Source organism: Capra hircus, chromosome 8 (genome assembly GCF_001704415.2).
Source record: "Capra hircus breed San Clemente chromosome 8, ASM170441v1, whole genome shotgun sequence".
NCBI lineage: Eukaryota > Metazoa > Chordata > Mammalia > Artiodactyla > Bovidae > Capra > Capra hircus.
Window position 1 is genome coordinate 79,997,800 of NC_030815.1, and position 16,211 is coordinate 80,014,010.

At 42.3% G+C, this 16,211-nt stretch overlaps 1 long non-coding RNA gene across 1 annotated transcript in view; it reads left to right on the forward strand.

The window, feature by feature from the left end:
- LOC108636645 overlaps nucleotides 240–16,211 on the forward strand; it is a 47,592-nt gene continuing 31,620 nt past the window's right edge. Inside the window, exons 1-2 of the long non-coding RNA XR_001918506.1 lie at nucleotides 240–346; nucleotides 1,946–2,008. This is a non-coding gene — a long non-coding RNA (uncharacterized LOC108636645). The remainder of the gene's footprint in view (nucleotides 347–1,945; nucleotides 2,009–16,211) is intronic.

Below are 16,211 nucleotides of genomic sequence, written 5' to 3' on the forward strand. Positions count from 1 at the left end.
GGAAAATGTGCTTGCTGATTGCCAGCAGTTGATCTAGAAAATTTTTTTTTACAAACTCTGATAATATTCAAATTAAAAACCCCACCAGTTTCCTATCTGATTTGCTCCAGGTGGGAAGATACTTTGTACCAGGAGAGAGAGAAAAAGACTGAGAGAAGGATAGAAAAGGAAAGAAGGAAGGAAGAAAGGAAAAAAGAGAGAAGAGATATAATTGGAGAAAATACTTTCATGGGTAGCCTTGTTCAAGTCCTTCTAAATGAATCTCAGAGGACACCTTGGACCCAGGAAGACATCATGAATATTCTTGGAAGAGGGCAGAAAATATCTTAAAAGCTTTGCTTCTCAGGTATTCAAAAGTCTAATAACATTTTTCCTGCTCTGGGGTCATGTTAAGATATAATTAAACCAAAGAGCTTAGCCTGGAGGATAAGTGGTGGTCACTATAGTGAAAAGTACAAGGTTGTGTGACTTTGGAGCTAGCATGGGGGACAGGAAAAAGAACATATATTTTTATAGATCGGGCATAATTCTGGTTAAGAGGTGATCTAAAGAGCTGTACTTGAAAACATCCTTACTTATAAAAATGAATGAACTTCCAATAAACACAACAACATGCATAAAGCTCACGTGAATTATGCTGGGCGAATGAAGCCAGACACCAGAGGCTATGTACTATAGGATCTCATTTATCCAACACTTGGACAAGATGAAACTATAAGGACAGGGAATTTCCTGGTGGTGCAGTGGTTAATCTCTGCATTCCCAATGCAGGGGGCCTGGGTTTGCTCCCTGGTCATGGAACTATTAATAGATCCCACATGCCTCAACTAAGACCTGGCACAGCCAAACAAATAAATAAATATTTGAAAAACCAAACAAACTGTTCTCTAATAGGTCAGTGTTTTTACCAAGGTCAAGAGAAGGTGGATGTTGTTACTGCCCAGATTAGTGGAAATCTGTAGATGATGTGGCTACGGGACTCAAAATTAAGGAAACTCTGGAGTCACTGGTACAAGTACTACCAGAAACCTAAGAAATCAATGGTAGATATGCAAGGGTCTGGGGAACAAGAATGAATATGGGGCCCATGCCCTAGAGTTGGCACAAGGATGACAAGGCTTGGCAAGAGACAGATGCTGCCACTTACATGAGATTGTTGGGCCTCATCTTAAGATTGCTTATGGGTTTAAAACTGTGGTCTTAAATTCATGAAAGCCCAATCAGAAAGGATATTAAATTCTGTGGATTCTTGATTACCTGGGGCTGAGTTAATCATATGTGGATTATTCAGTGAGGCGCCTCTAATCAAAGCTGTTCTGCCACTGCCTAGTGGCATGTACTTCACTGCAGTCCATCTGCTCCTGGATAAGGGGCAGCAGTTACGTTTTCTGTCTGAACCATAATGCAGGGTATCTGTGGCCACCACCCCGTTCACGCGGCACCCTGGTCAGCAGAAAGCCTATGAGCAAGGGAGTAGAGAGTCTGAAGCAACTTCACCCTGACCTGGGGAGATTCAAGGTATACACTTGGCAAGGGGTGACTTTTGAGCTGAAACTTGGAAAATAATGTTCTGAGATGGGGAAGACATGGACAGAAGGACCTCCAGAGTAGGAAGCTGCATACTCTAGGGTAAACACGTAATTACGAGGCTAAATTTGGAGCACTTTGAGAGAGATGGTCTTCCCTGGTGGCTCAGAGGTTAAAGCATCTGCCTGCAATGCGGGAGACCTGAGTTCGATCCCTGGGTTGGGAAGATCCCCTGGAGAAGGAAATGGCAGAGAGATATCTTGTGTGTGCGTGTGTTTGTTCACAATGTAATTTTTAAAGAATATAAAAGTGGTGGAGAGATAGGGTACTTGGGGAGACCACGGGGGAACTTAATTACAATCCAAAGATTGCAGCTGTTTTTTTTTTCTTCCTTTCTCTGACACTTCTCTCATGGCAGGCAATAACATAATCAAAATTTTGCTGATGTTGCATGAGATGGAGCACCATCAGTTGTTCAAGGGTGAGTAAACTGCTAATCTAATGCTGAACAGCAGAAACTTGTTTTATGACTGTAATGGCCAAGAATCAGGCACACAAGGTAAGACATATGTTAACTGGGTGAAAGTTGCTCAGTCGTGCCCAACTCTTTGCGACCCCATGGACTATACAGTCCATGGAATTCTCCAGGCTAAAATACTGGAGTGGGTAGCCATTCCCTTCTCCTGGGGATCTTTCCAACCTAGGAATTGAACCCAGGTCTCTGCATTTCAGGAGGATTCTTTACCAGCTGAGCCACCAGGGAAGCCCAAACATACATTAAGTCAATGTCATTTTTTACATGGGCCAATTCTTAATCATAGCCACATTTTAAATGCCTATGTGTCTCTTCCCCAAGTTAATTAAAATAAGCAGTGACTCACTGACCATCAAAGGGATTCATAAGCTTTAAAAGATGAGCCATTAATTAAGGCTTCTCTGTATCAGCTTCAAATTGGTTTTTCTAATCTTGGCTCTTACATATGCAAGCATGAAGCAAGAGAATCACCATTTTCCTTTAAAAAAAAAAAAAATCCCCAAATCAGAACTGGTTTAATTCCAACATGATTTGGCAAATTAAAGAGAGTTAGAAATAAAGAAGGAGTATCACTGAATGTGAGGATAAGAAATTAACAGCTTGATTTTATTGAGGATGATTCCAAATTGGCTTATTTTAATCTTATATTCCAACCAAGGCAACAAGTCCATATGAAACCAGTTCCTGGTATGAAATTCCTTCATTTGGTGTTATTTCCAATTTCCAAGGGCCGTCCTGTGAAGTGTGGATGGGGAGTTTTCTGTTGAAGTGCTCTGAGTATTGCTTGTTACAAAATTATAACTTAATAAAGACTCATATCCAAATTTCAAAACCAAACTTAATGCTCATTACCTGAGCATCATCATAAACCTATAAGTTGAATCATTCCCATTTTACTGATGAAGAAACTGAGTCCTAGATTTAATTCTCAGTTATCCTAGGAGGACAATGTCCATTTCTCCTTCATAAGAAGTCTATGGTGCTGCTGTTCTGTTTGCTAATTTTTGGCATCTAGTCCTTAAAATGTATTTCCTAAAAGATCTGTTTACTGTCTGTCTTCCCCATTAACATAAGTATCCCCAAAGAAGGGCACTATGTCTGTCTTGCTCAGGGCTCCATGCCCAAAGCTTAGGACAGTGTCTGGAAAACCGAAGGTTCTCAATATCTGTTGAATAGGTGTATCCCAAAATGTCTTTTAAAATCAATTTGTTCTCTTCCTAGCTACTTCAGTTTTTCCTACTATTTGGACGTTTAGCATTAATCAAATGGGTCCTTATACCTAGATACCCATTAACAGGTTTTATCTCTAAAGAAAAGCAATATAAACAAAAGTCTGGATAGTTTTGCTTGCTCTCCACACTGCAGGAATGAGCAAATTGGTGTGTGTATTCTAAAGTTTCCATGAGACCTGAGTTTGCCTGGAGATGTAATTACTATGGTGATACTAGGCTCACACAGCTACAGCTGGGCTTATGGGAGGAGAGACTCTGAAAGTGTTGGTTGGATTCCACTTGTCTGAAGATTGCTGGCATGGCCCCACCATCACCTTTAATCCTCCCTTTGAGCTGATCTGTCTTGAAGGAGGAAAACTAAGCAAGGAATAACAGCTTTCTGTGGTTGAGTATGAGAAATAGGATCACAAGGCAATTGTGCATTTCCAAGTTGTAGAAAGAGACTCTATCTCATACAGTTAAGGAAACATAAGCCTGGAGTAATTAATTTTTCACTAGGAATGATCTTGAATCCTTTTATTATCAATGAAATCCCCAATCACAGTTGTGTATGAATTTAGCAACAAACATAAGTTTAGTTTAGTTTCGTTCTGTTTTGTTTTTTTCAGTCTCAGCTTTACTTTCTGAAACTGTCTTCCAAATGGTCAGAAAGGTCTATATGTGATTTTTTTCACGTACAGAAAGGAAAAAACACCGAAGGGCTTGTGTCTTGAGACAAGTTTAGTGCCTACTGGCTGAGTCCCGTAAAACACAGAGAAGCCACTAATGGTGGACTGAAAATATAGAACTTTGCACCTTTACTTCAGTTGGGTTCATGTATTTAATTTATTTAGCCATCTGGACAAGGGAATTTAATCTGTTTATGTGCTCACTCAGGGATGTGCCATGACCTAAATGCAAGGAGAATATTTCACCGATTAATTCATGTCTGAAGGCAACATTCCCCTTCCTTCCGGTGGTCATCTGCCTTCACTAGTGTAGACAATACACATGATACTCTTAACCCCATGCCAGGGACTTGCTAAGCACTTTACCAGTAATGTCTCACAACCACCTTCCAAGTTTTCTATTTTTATGATCTCAATTTTACAAATGAGACACTAAGGCCAAGAGAGATTAATTTCTCCCAAGGTCACCCACTTATTAAGTGCTAAAGCAGAAATTTCGGTGTGTTGAGTTCCAGAACTTGGGTCTATCATCATGATTTTGCACTGCTCTGTCTTTCTAAGCATGTATTGCTCAGAAATGGGGGCTTGTCTAGTAGCTGTACCAAAAGGACACTGGAGAGACGATTCTCTTTGGACAGTGACAACGATCTATCTAAAGCTTTTACTTCTGTTGGCTCATCATCATCTCTAGCTAATAAAACATGACTCCCCTCAAAATGTTCTGTCTCTCTGGCTCACCAAAGGGATAACTTATAAGATACAACTTATAAGATAACAGCAAATATGCCTTGCTAAGAAAAGTAGGGCTGTCAACACAATCAAATACACTCAAGTTGATAGCTTAATTTTGCTGTAAAAATTTAGAAGCCAAAATCCCTGCATTTGGGCTCAGGATACCTATATTTTGATTCTAGCCCTCTAACTTTAGGATCTTATCCCTCCAGAGCCTCAGCCTCATTTATTCATATGTGCAATGGGGAATAATACTTGTTCTGCCGATTTTCCTTTAGTTACTATGAGGGGAAAGAAATTCCAGCAACAGCAAACACCAAAGCTTAGATCAATGTGCCATTCACTCAGCCATTCACATAACAAATAATTTCACTGAGTGTGTACCCTGTGTGGGCACCATGCTATGTCTTGGGGCTACAAAGTCTTCACCCTGAGGGAGGGATATTCTGAACTGAAACTCAGTTTGGCTTGTGGAGTGGCTAATAGTATGAACTTTGTTGGATTTCTTTCTAGGACTAAGTATGTATTAATATAAACAGAAATGAATATTTTGGAAAGTTCTGGATCTCTCACCTTATATTTGGCTGCAGAATGCGTGGAAACTAAAACAGAAAACCAAGCAACCGAACAGGAATGAATGGAGCCCAGCCTGGATGGGGGGCACATCACAGGCGATCTTGGCTGTCAAGACAGCTGCAGTTCCCATGACAGCACCACGGTTGCTCTGTGATAAGAGAAGGAAAGCATTACACTACCTGAACTCCGTCCCAGTGCTATATGGCCCAGATGGTTCTGCGCTCCTTGAACACCTACTCAGATCTGAGACTAGCCAGTTGGTCCTAGTGCCTGGTGTTTATGGGGCGGTGGAGGGACAGGGGCAGGCATAGGCTTGCTCCATAGAAGGCGTTAGCTTCTGCCTCCCATAGCCCTTCTGGAATCCTTCTGTTTCCCCTCATTCAGAGGCATGCCTTTCTATGTGCTAGATGAGTTTTCTAATTTCTGTGAAGTTCGTGGGAAGACAACCACCACCATAAACATGTAGGTTGGCCAACTTAATTGGGAACAGGGCCCTGCTCTCAGGAGGGTTGCTCTTAAGAGTTCAATACTCTGAAGATGCCATCTTGCAATTCATAACAACGTGATCCTCGACTTTGTTTTATACAAGTCTGATGCCACAACGGGGCTTGTGTTGGATCTTGAAAGGTTTTTCACACAAGGAAGCTTCCTGCTTCCACTTTGCGACACACTCTTAGCCTTCTCCTCTCCACTCTCTGGAGCACTGGGTCTTCCCCGGCCTCTTCCAGCTCCCACCCAGCAAGTGCCTCAGGCAGGGAACTGGGTACAAGAATGGGGGCACCTGGGGTGTCACATGATGGCCAAGCCGGCAGAGGGCTCACCGAGGTGAAGGACAGGAGGAATTCCGCACGCAGTAGGCTGCGCATGCGCACGTGCATATGCATGCTCTGCGGGCAGGTCCCTGGGAGTCCCTGAGAGTCTGCGCCCAACTCAGGGCATTCAGGTGCCCAGGGGGCGTGCTGTTAACTGGGAAATTAACACCAAGGCAGATCGAAAGAGGCCAAAAAAGAAAGGAAACTTGCTGTTTTAACACCTTCCACGGCCCTGTTTGCAACAGAGCCTTGCACTTTCATTTTGTGCTCGGCCGCCTTAAACTATGGAGGGGCCCTGCTGGGAAGCTCAGATTCCAAGGGTAAAGGCTCACTCACTTTTTAACACTCACAGATTAAAACAAAAAACAAAACAAAGAGCTAACCAAAAGGACCCATCTCCCCAGTGAAGGGGAAAGGGAAAACAGAGGGAAAGTTACATTTACAAATGCCCTTCCCAGGCTGGAATGAGGCTAATGCTGTACTGACACCATCCTTTAAATCCCCGCAGAGAATCCGGTGGGGAAAGGTGGGGGAGGGATTAGCTTCATATTCAAGATGAAACAACAAAGGCTCAGAAAAGTTAACTGACTTGCCTAAGAAAATGCAGGGTCAGAATGCAAACCTGGGTTGCTGGGTGCAAAAGCCCACAAGCTCTGTGTTCTCAGACCTGGATACAAAGTTACTGTAAAAGGAGAAAAATGCCATGGACCTCAGCTCAAATCATCCTTATTATGATGTCACTTAAATGTGTAAGAACGTAAACCTAGGTATTAACTTTTTAGCTTTAATATAAAGTTTTCAGGTTAAATACAAAGGAAACTACACAATCAATTAAATTTGAATTAGCAACAGTAACATAATAGATGGTGTTTTGCTCAAAGCTAATTAAATTCAAATTAAATTTGAATTTATTAATATTAAATTTAATTGTGGAAAGATGTATGTTCATGGCTTATTCAATATTTAATTTCTAAATTTGACTTTAATTATCCATACATAGGGAATTCTTGAACACAAAAGCATATAGTATAAAATCATATTAATAATTCAAAGGTGTTTTTATTATTTTATTTTATTTCATTATTACTACAGTATTTCCAGTTGAAGGTTATCTGACCTTATGTTTAAAAATCACCTCTCTTGATGGTGAGTTGTTTGGTCACATAAGATCATACTGTTCATTTAAAGATAAATTTATCATGACAATATTAAGAAATCTGTTCCAGTTATTTCTGGACTAGGAATTAGAACACTTTATTGCACATTAACCACTACATTTTCTGCTAACAAAACGTTGTAAATAGTTGAATGGAAATGACAATGGCTATTAACCAATAGGTATGGAGATATTTCAATATTTTAACATCTGGTTGCACGATACTAGCTCAGTAGTAGCCATGACTATTACAGAAGCTTACTCTGCCCTTGGCCATGGCCTTTCCAACCATTGCTTATCAAAGAAAGCATGTAAATATGTGTTGCTTATGTTCCTATAGTGTGTAGGATTGTGTGTGTTGAGTACCTATGTACAGATCTATAAATATATGTTTGTGAATAAGTATATATGTACATGTCAGGAAATCTCTGCGCCTAGGGGGAAAATATGAAGCCTCATATTTTATCCTTGTTATTGAAGATATTTGCATATAATGTTGCATTGAGTTTAGTTCAGTTCAGTCTCTCGGTCGTCTCTGACTCTTTACCACCCCATGAATTGCAGCACGCCAGGCCTCCCTGTCCATCACCAACTCCTGGAGTTCACTGACTCACGTCCACCGACTCGGTGATGCCATCCATCCATCTCATCCTCTGTCATCCCCTTCTCGTCCTGCCCTCAATCCCTGCCAGCATCAGAGTCATTTCCAATGAGTCAACTCTTCACATGAGGTGGCCAAATTACTGGAGTTTCAGCTTTAGCATCATTCCTTCCAAAGAAATCCCAGGACTGATCTCCTTCAGAATGGACTGGTTGGACCTCCTTGCAGTCCAAGGGACTCTCAAGAGTCTTCTCCAACACCACGGTTCAAAAGCATCAGTTCTTCAGTGTTCAGCTTTCTTCACAGTCCAACTCTCACATCCATACATGACCACTGGAAAAACCATAGCCTTGACTAAACGGACCTTAGTCGGCAGAGTAATGTCTCTGCTTTTGAATATGCTGTCTAGGTCGGTCATAACTTTCCTTCTAAGGAGTGTCTTTTAATTTCATGGCTGCAATCACCATCTGCAGTGATTTTGGAGCCCCCCAAAATAATGTCTGACACTGTTTCCACTGTTTCCCCATGTATTTCCATGAAGTGATGGGACCGGATGCCATGATCTTCATTTTCTGAATGTTGAGATTTAGGCCAACTTTTTCACTCTCCTCTTTCACTTTCATCAAGAAGCTTTTTAGTTCCTCTTCACTTTCTGCCATAAGGGTGATATTATCTGCATATCTGAGGTTATTAAAATTTCTCCTAGCAATCTTGATTTCAGCTTGTGCTTCTTCCAGCCTAGCGTTTCTCATGATGTACTCTGCATAGAAGTTAAATAAGCAGGGTGCCAATATACAGCCTTGATGTACTCCTTTTCCTATTTGGAACCAGTCTTTGTTCCATGTCCATTTCTAACTGTTGCTTCCTAACCTGCATATAAGTTTCTTAAGAGGCAGGTCAGGTGCTCTGGTATTCCTATCTCTTTCAGAATTTTCCACAGTTTATTATGATCCACACAGTCAAAGGCTTTGGCATAGTCAATAAAGCAGAAATAGATGCTTTTCTGGAACTCTCTTGCTTTTTCCACGATCCAGCGGATGATGGCAATTTGATCTCTGATTCCTTTGCCTTTTCGAAAACTAGCTTGAACATTGGGAAGTTCACGGTTGACGTATTGCTGAAGCCTGGCTTGGAGAATTTTGAGCATTACTTTACTAGCGTGTGAGATGAGTACAATTGTGCGGCAGTTTGAGCATTCTTTGGCATTGCCTTTCTTTGGGATTGGAATGAAAACTGACCTTTTCCAGTCCTGTGGTCGCTGCTGAGTTTTCCAAATTTGTTGGCATATTGAGTGTAGCACTTTCACAGCATCATCTTTCAGGATTTGAAATAACTGGAATTCCATCATCTCCACTAGCTTTGTTTGTAGTGATGCTTTCTAAGGCCCCTTGACTTCACATTCCAGGATGTCTGGCTCTAGGTGAGTGATCACACCATCGTGATTATCTGGGTCATGAAGATCTTTTTTGTACAGATCTTCTGTGTATTCCTGCCACCTCTTCTTAATACCTTTTGCTTCTGTTAGGTCCATACTACTTCTGTCCTTTATTGAGCCCATCTGTGCATGAAATGTTCCCTTGGTATCTCTAATTTTCTTGAAGAGATCTTTAGTCTTTCCCAATCTGTTGTTTCCTCTATTTCTTTCCATAGATCACTGTGGAAGGGTTTCTTATCTCTTCTTGCTATTCTTTGGAACTCTGCATTCAGATGCTTATATGTTTCCTTTTCTCCTTTGCTTTGCTTTTCTCTTCTCTTCTCTTCACAGCTATTTGTAAGGCCTCCCCAGACAGCCATTTTGCTTTTTTGCATTTCTTTCCCATGGGGCTGGTCTTGATCCCTGTCTCTGCATATAATGTTGCATTATCTGCATATAATGTTTTTGTTCAGTCATGCTGACTCTGTGACCCCAGCATGCCAGGACTCTGGCAGCATGCCAGGCCTCCCTGTCCCTCATCATCTCCCGGAGTTTGCTCAAACTCAGGTCCATTGAATGAGTTATGCCATCCAACCATCTCATCCTCTGTCATCCCCTTCTCCTCCTGCCTTCAATCTTTCCTGGCATCCCAGTCTTTTCCAATGAGTTGTCTGTTTGCATCATGTGGCCAATGCATTGGATCTTCAGCTTCAGCATAAGTCCTTCAAATGAATATTCAGGATTGATTTCCTTTAGGATTGACTGGTTTGATCTCCTTGCTGTCCAAGGGACTCTCGTGAGTCTTCTCTAGCACCACAGTTCAAAGGCATCAATTCTTTAGCACATACTGCTACTGCTGCTGCTAAGTCGCGTCAGTCGTGTCCGACTCTGTACGACCCCATAGACGGCAGCCCACCAGGCTCCCCCGTCCCTGGGATTCTCCAGGCAAGAACACTGGAATGGGTTGCCATATCCTTCTCCAATGCATGAAAGTGAAAAGTGAAAGTGAAGTCGCTCAGTTGTGTCTGACTCTTCGCGACCTCATGGACTGCAGCCCACTAGGCTCCTCTGTCCATGGGGTTTTCCAGGCAAGAGTACTGGAGTGGGGTGCCATTGCCTTCTCCACTTCAGCACAAAAGAGGTACACACGAAAAAAACAGTACTGAATCTTATGTTACCAGAGCATCTGGTGGGAAAATACCTTATATATTTACTTCATTATTATTTATATTTTTCCAGTTTGTCCAAAAGTTACTTGGTGCTTACTGTGAGTAAAAAAAAGAGTTCTAAAGCATTTTATAATATGAATTACTTCATAGTTGCTTTAAGCTGCATTTCCCTGTGATGAGAATTGAAAAGAAGTAGTTTGTTTGGGAGGTGACTCCAAGGAGTTTTCTGGTTGGAGAATGGGATGGGGATGGGAAAGAAGCCAGGTGGGTGCATTCAGGAGCAGTTACCACTGTGGGAAGGTGGGCTTGATTCTGTTGGGGCTCTCTGAGAGAGGATGGAGAACACCTCAGAGTCTCCCCACAGGGGCAAGGAAGCTGGAGTATTTCCTACCCATCTCTTCCTTCAATAGTTAAAGGGGCAGCTCCCAGGTGCCATTAGCTCCACGGCACTTCTGGCCTGCCTCACAGGTGGCTGAGTGGTCAGAGAACCCCTTCCAGAGAGGCCCAGGAGGCTGCAGTAAGAGGTTGGTGATTAAGAGGCAACGTGCCCAGGGGCCTTAAACAGGCCACCAGCATCTGCTGCCATACTTGGAACAATACTCTTATTACACGCATTTGACAGAGAGGAATTGGAGATCCAGGGTGGTTAGGCACATTGCCCCCAGGTCCTAGAGGCAGTGAGTGCAGAAGCTGGGGTCCTATCCCCTGGTTTGGCCATAGTCTGCCTTTTCAGTACTATAAAGGGAATCAAAATTAATTTTATCCCTCTGGATATTTTTCCCTAAAATATTCCACTTCAAATCATAAAGAGGTCTTAACAATGCATATTTTCTAATTCACTGAAGAAGAAATCTGTTGATGATAATATATTCTTTCCTTTTCTATCACCTCTGAGCAAATATTTCTGAATGTGCTTCCCCTTTTTCTTGGCTGGTTCTTCAATGACTCTCCAGGATAAAGTCTGCAACTTTTCTATTAAGAAGGAAGGCAAATTATCTAAAAGGAAAAAACAGCAACTCTTTGAGAGAGATAGGAATGATGTTACAGTCAAGGGTGGAGTTATATGTCCCAGGGATCAGGGGATGGGACTGGGTAGCTCACAAAATATAAGTTGCACTATTTACTTACAACAGTTGCATAAAAGTAAGAGGGAGAAAGGCTCAGAGTCCAGGTGATGGGCCTTGATTGGGAGACAAAGTGGTCCTCCTGGGCTTTCTAGTGTCTCCCTCTCCAGGAACAAGGCTGACATGCCTTTTAGTGAACACCATCTGGAGTCATGTAACATAGAGACTCCATGGGTCTATGACTCATGGATCGAAGTCCTGGAACTAAATCACACATTTCAACCTGACTCAGACATGCTCGAAATGGGCCTAGCTCATGCATTTCACATCTGTTTCCTGCGTTCAGTGCTATTTGTCAGATGACGTGACAAAAAGGCACAACAAATGGCCCCAACTGCAAAGAACAACCCGCTATTGCAGGAAATGTATTGCGATATTCTTTTGAGTCTATTCTGACCACAATCCCTTTCCCAGCCCCTCCATGCTTCCAGAGGGACTCCTTTGCCTCAGTGGAGTTTTGTGGCAGAGCAGAAAACTCAAGCTTAGGAAAACAAGTAGTCTGCCTTTTCTGGCCTTTATAAATCCTAAATTGATAAATTTTCCTGGGTATCCTTGAGACAAAGAACTGAAAGGGGTGTATCTTCAAGAGCAAAAGGAGAGAAGCAGAGAGGTACTCGCCACCAACCAGGAAGCAACTGTAGGTATTGAGTTCTTGGGGAAACAGGCACCTGTAGGGTCTCAGCCTCAGAAAAGATTCTGAGCCTCATGTGTGGTCTCAAAACTCAGAGCCACCGTACTATATCACAATGATTGCAACCAAAGGGATATGAGAGACCCTTCCTTCCCCCTAAATTTCAAACAAAAGTGTCTCAGATTCTTAAAAAATCTGGAGAGAAGTCACAGTAGCATCTAAAAATTATGCTGCTCAGTAGGGTGAGGGTGAGGGTTAGGGCTGTTTTAAAGATATTTTTTACTGCTTGAATTTGTTGAGTGTTTCATATTTAATGTGCATTTCAGTGTTCTCCAAGCAGAGTTAAGTACTTTGCATGAATATCTCATACAATCTTCCCAGCAGCTCTGTGGATTTGATGATTTTGCTTTCCTCATTGCACAGATGAGGAAAATGAGGCTGAGAGAGTCTGTGACTTAGCTTAAGCTAAGGCCCCATTGAGTGAGATGTGACCCAGGCCAGCTGACAAAAAGTCTGTGCATTTAACTCAATGCTGTAAGTCTAGATTATAAAATAAATAGGGCATCATACCAGAGAGTACATGGGTAAAGTTTAAGTTCAGTGTTTCAGCTATAAATTTGCAGTACTTTGAAAGAAAGAGAGACCAAGGAAGGCTGCAGACAGGAATTTCAGCACCATGAAGGCTGAAAACTTGGTTGATTTTGTTCAACAGTGCATCCCAGGTGCCTAGAATAGCACCCGGCTCATAGTAGGAACTTAATATTTGACAAATGAATGAATGAATGAATGCCTTTTATGATGAGAGGGGCTTTGAGAATCCAAAGGAAAGTAATTTCGGGTGGGGTAAACCTCACTTTGCTAAATCACTTTGAAATGTTTAGGGATTTGTATGACTGAACACTTCACACATTTACAAAATGGGTTCATTATCCTTGCTTGTCTCCTCTACCAAGCCCTGATCACTTTAGTGAAGGGGAAGGAATTCTTCCTGATTCTAGAATGCAGATAGACTCCATCAGCAAAGTAGTATTTTGGGTAGAGTAGAGATAAGCCGAGGTAAATACCTAGATTAATGACAACAGATCCATATGTTTAGCATAGACTTATGTTTTGATTGTCCGTAAGCATAAAACTGCTCATTATGTCCTCATTAAAGAGTTTCAAGGGATCCCGGGGTGAATTACAATGATTAAAAATAATGCAAAGCAAAGAGCTTTTTGGATCTACCTCTCAGAACATAAAGACTCTTAGAAGGAGGTGGTGGCTTGACTCTAGAATTCTCATAAAACAATCTAAGACAAAGAGAAGTCTATAATAGGGAGTTTTTAGAGTAGAAAATACAAGGATGTGAATTCAAGATTCAGTTTTAATTAAAACTATAAGGCTATGTAGCAATATGTTTCAGAGATTCTGACAAGGTATTTATTTCTGTTTTACTACTGGGGCAAGTCAGCCCCAGAGCACTTTAAGGGATTTTCCCTAGGATAGCAGATCCAAGCCTTCTAATACCATCCTCAAATCTATGGAGAGACAGATCGAAGGAGAAATCACCTATTAATGTTCTAGGACAGTCTGCAACCAAAATTAATGGTGAAATGGAAAAGTATATACATACTGCTCATTTCCTATATGAACTCAAGCGACCTTCTGGCTGCTCTAAATGAGAAGTCTGATGTTTCCCTCGGCAATATTGCTGGGGAGATAAGATAAATTGGAATTCCTAAGATGATCTGGGATACTTATCAGTAGAAATGGCTTCAAGGGAAATGCCTGCTTTCTATCTCTTGAAAATTAAGAAACCACTGACAGGAAGAAATTTTGGTATTTGATAATAAGAAGAGGCAGCATGTTCCACGACATTCTAGGGCACATATGCTCAGTGTAAATAGAAATCGGTCTGCATAGCAACTGAGACTCACTGGAACATGACTGCCTGCCAGCTCTTACCTTAGCCACCTGCAGCTTGGCTCCTCTGTCTACCGAGAGCTGCAGTTACGTCAAAGGCCCACTGTCCTGTTTGTGTCCACTGGGGCCACTGTTGCTTTGATGTAAAGACTGGCGCTTCTCTGACATTTGCTCCAGCACCAAGTAGAGCAAGGGAAGGAAATATTGGTAATGACTCTCAGTATCTAGGAATATAGTTTACAATGACAGTGGATCTGTTCCACTTTCTGGACTTTAGGGTAATGTCCCCAGCTGCCCCCACTGGGGCTGCCTATGGGAGTGACATTGGCAGTGTTCCACACAGAATACGTAAACTTTTTGGTTCTTTCCCAAAGTCAAATTTAATCCCCAAAGGAAAACACTCATTTCACTTCCTCACTTTTCTAAGACTCTGAGCTAAAAATTCCAGCATGTTTTTCTGCTGTAAGATTTTAAACTTTTACTGGTTTTGGAGGTGTCAGGAAAGGTACAGAAGAACCCTTGCTTGCAGTACCAGCTTCAAAAATTTTGTGCTCAAAGCAGGAGACTCAAAAGCATCAAGTACAAACGCTATTTTGATTAAGACAAATCTTTTGCGCTTGTGTTTGCATGTGAATTCTGATGGCAGGATTAACATTAATTACACAGAGAAAGATCTCCATGGAGGTGAGATAACTCTACCTGTTTTCAGAGAGAATGGCCAGCATGTGCTGCACAATTGGGCAGTTACAGTGGCCTCTCTGAAACACTAATCTGACTGTGCCAGTCTCCTGATTAAAACCTTGCACTGGTTCTCTTTGACATTAGTGAATAGTCATCAGGATTCTATTGGTAGCAAGGCACAAAAACCTAACAAAACGGTTTAGGTAAAAAGTATGTCTATTGGCTTATGTGGCTAAAAATCCCAAGGTATGGGACAGCTTCCAGAAGGATCTGGGGGTTCAAATGATACTGCCAAGAATTCATCTTTCTCAGGGCAGGGGCAGCAGGGAGGGAAGCTCGGCATTTAGGGTGCAGGTTTGCAGACAACGATGCTTTTGAACTGTGATGTTGGAGAAGACTCTTGAGAGTCCCTTGGACTGCAAGGAGATCCAACCAGTCCATTCTGAAGGAGATCAGCCCTGGGATTTCTTTGGAAGGACTGATGTTGAAGCTGAAACTCCAGTACTTTGGCCACCTCATGTGAAGAGTTGACTCATTGGAAAAGACTCTGATGCTGGGAGGGATTGTGGGCAGGAGGAGAAGGGGACGACAGAGGATGAGATGGCTGGATGGCATCACCGACTCGATGGACATGAGTCTGAGTGAACTCCGGGAGTTGGTGATGGACAGGGAGGCCTGGCGTGCTGCGATTCATGGGGTCGCAAAGAGTCGGACACGACTGAGCGACTGAACTGGACTGAACTGAGTTGTGTAAGTGCTGACCTGGAGAGCCAGGGCCTGCTTACCGGGATTCGCCTTCTTACGCTCGCACCTTCGGCATCTTGCTGGTGTCACCTGTCAAGACCCTGGGACATCTCCACCTCTCAGCTCTTATTTTCACATTAACTTCTTTTTCATGTGAGTTCTTCCCCTGCAGTGACCATAAGGTCCAGGCACGATTCTGTCATTTTAGTAAACTTTTCCCTTTCCACATATGCCTCCTTCAAAGCGCTTTTCTTGTAAATTCAAGAAAGAACAATTCAAGAATTTGGCTCTGATTAACCTGGGTGTGGCAGAATCATTTAATACTATGTGGTCCCCCAATTATTTCCTTTTCTTCCTGGACATACAAGTTAGCTAACCTACATTTCCCAGGTCGCTTGCACCTCGGTTTGGTGATATATAGTGATCTCCACATACCCTCTGTCTCTACTTATTGACTGGTTGGAACAGATGACTTAGGAGATGGTTCCAGGGTCCCAGGGGCTTCTGAGGTCCCAGGATATGACAGAACCATTGTTGGAGGGAGCCTGGATCTCTGGGTCACCAGGGATGGAAGAAACCATCCTGATGAGACACTTGATAATGAATGCTTGTGTTGGGTTTTTGTGAGCGAGAAACCGAACACTGAAATTGCAGGATGTTTGGTACAAAAGTTAGTGATTCTTGTCCCATTTAATCCACTGGGT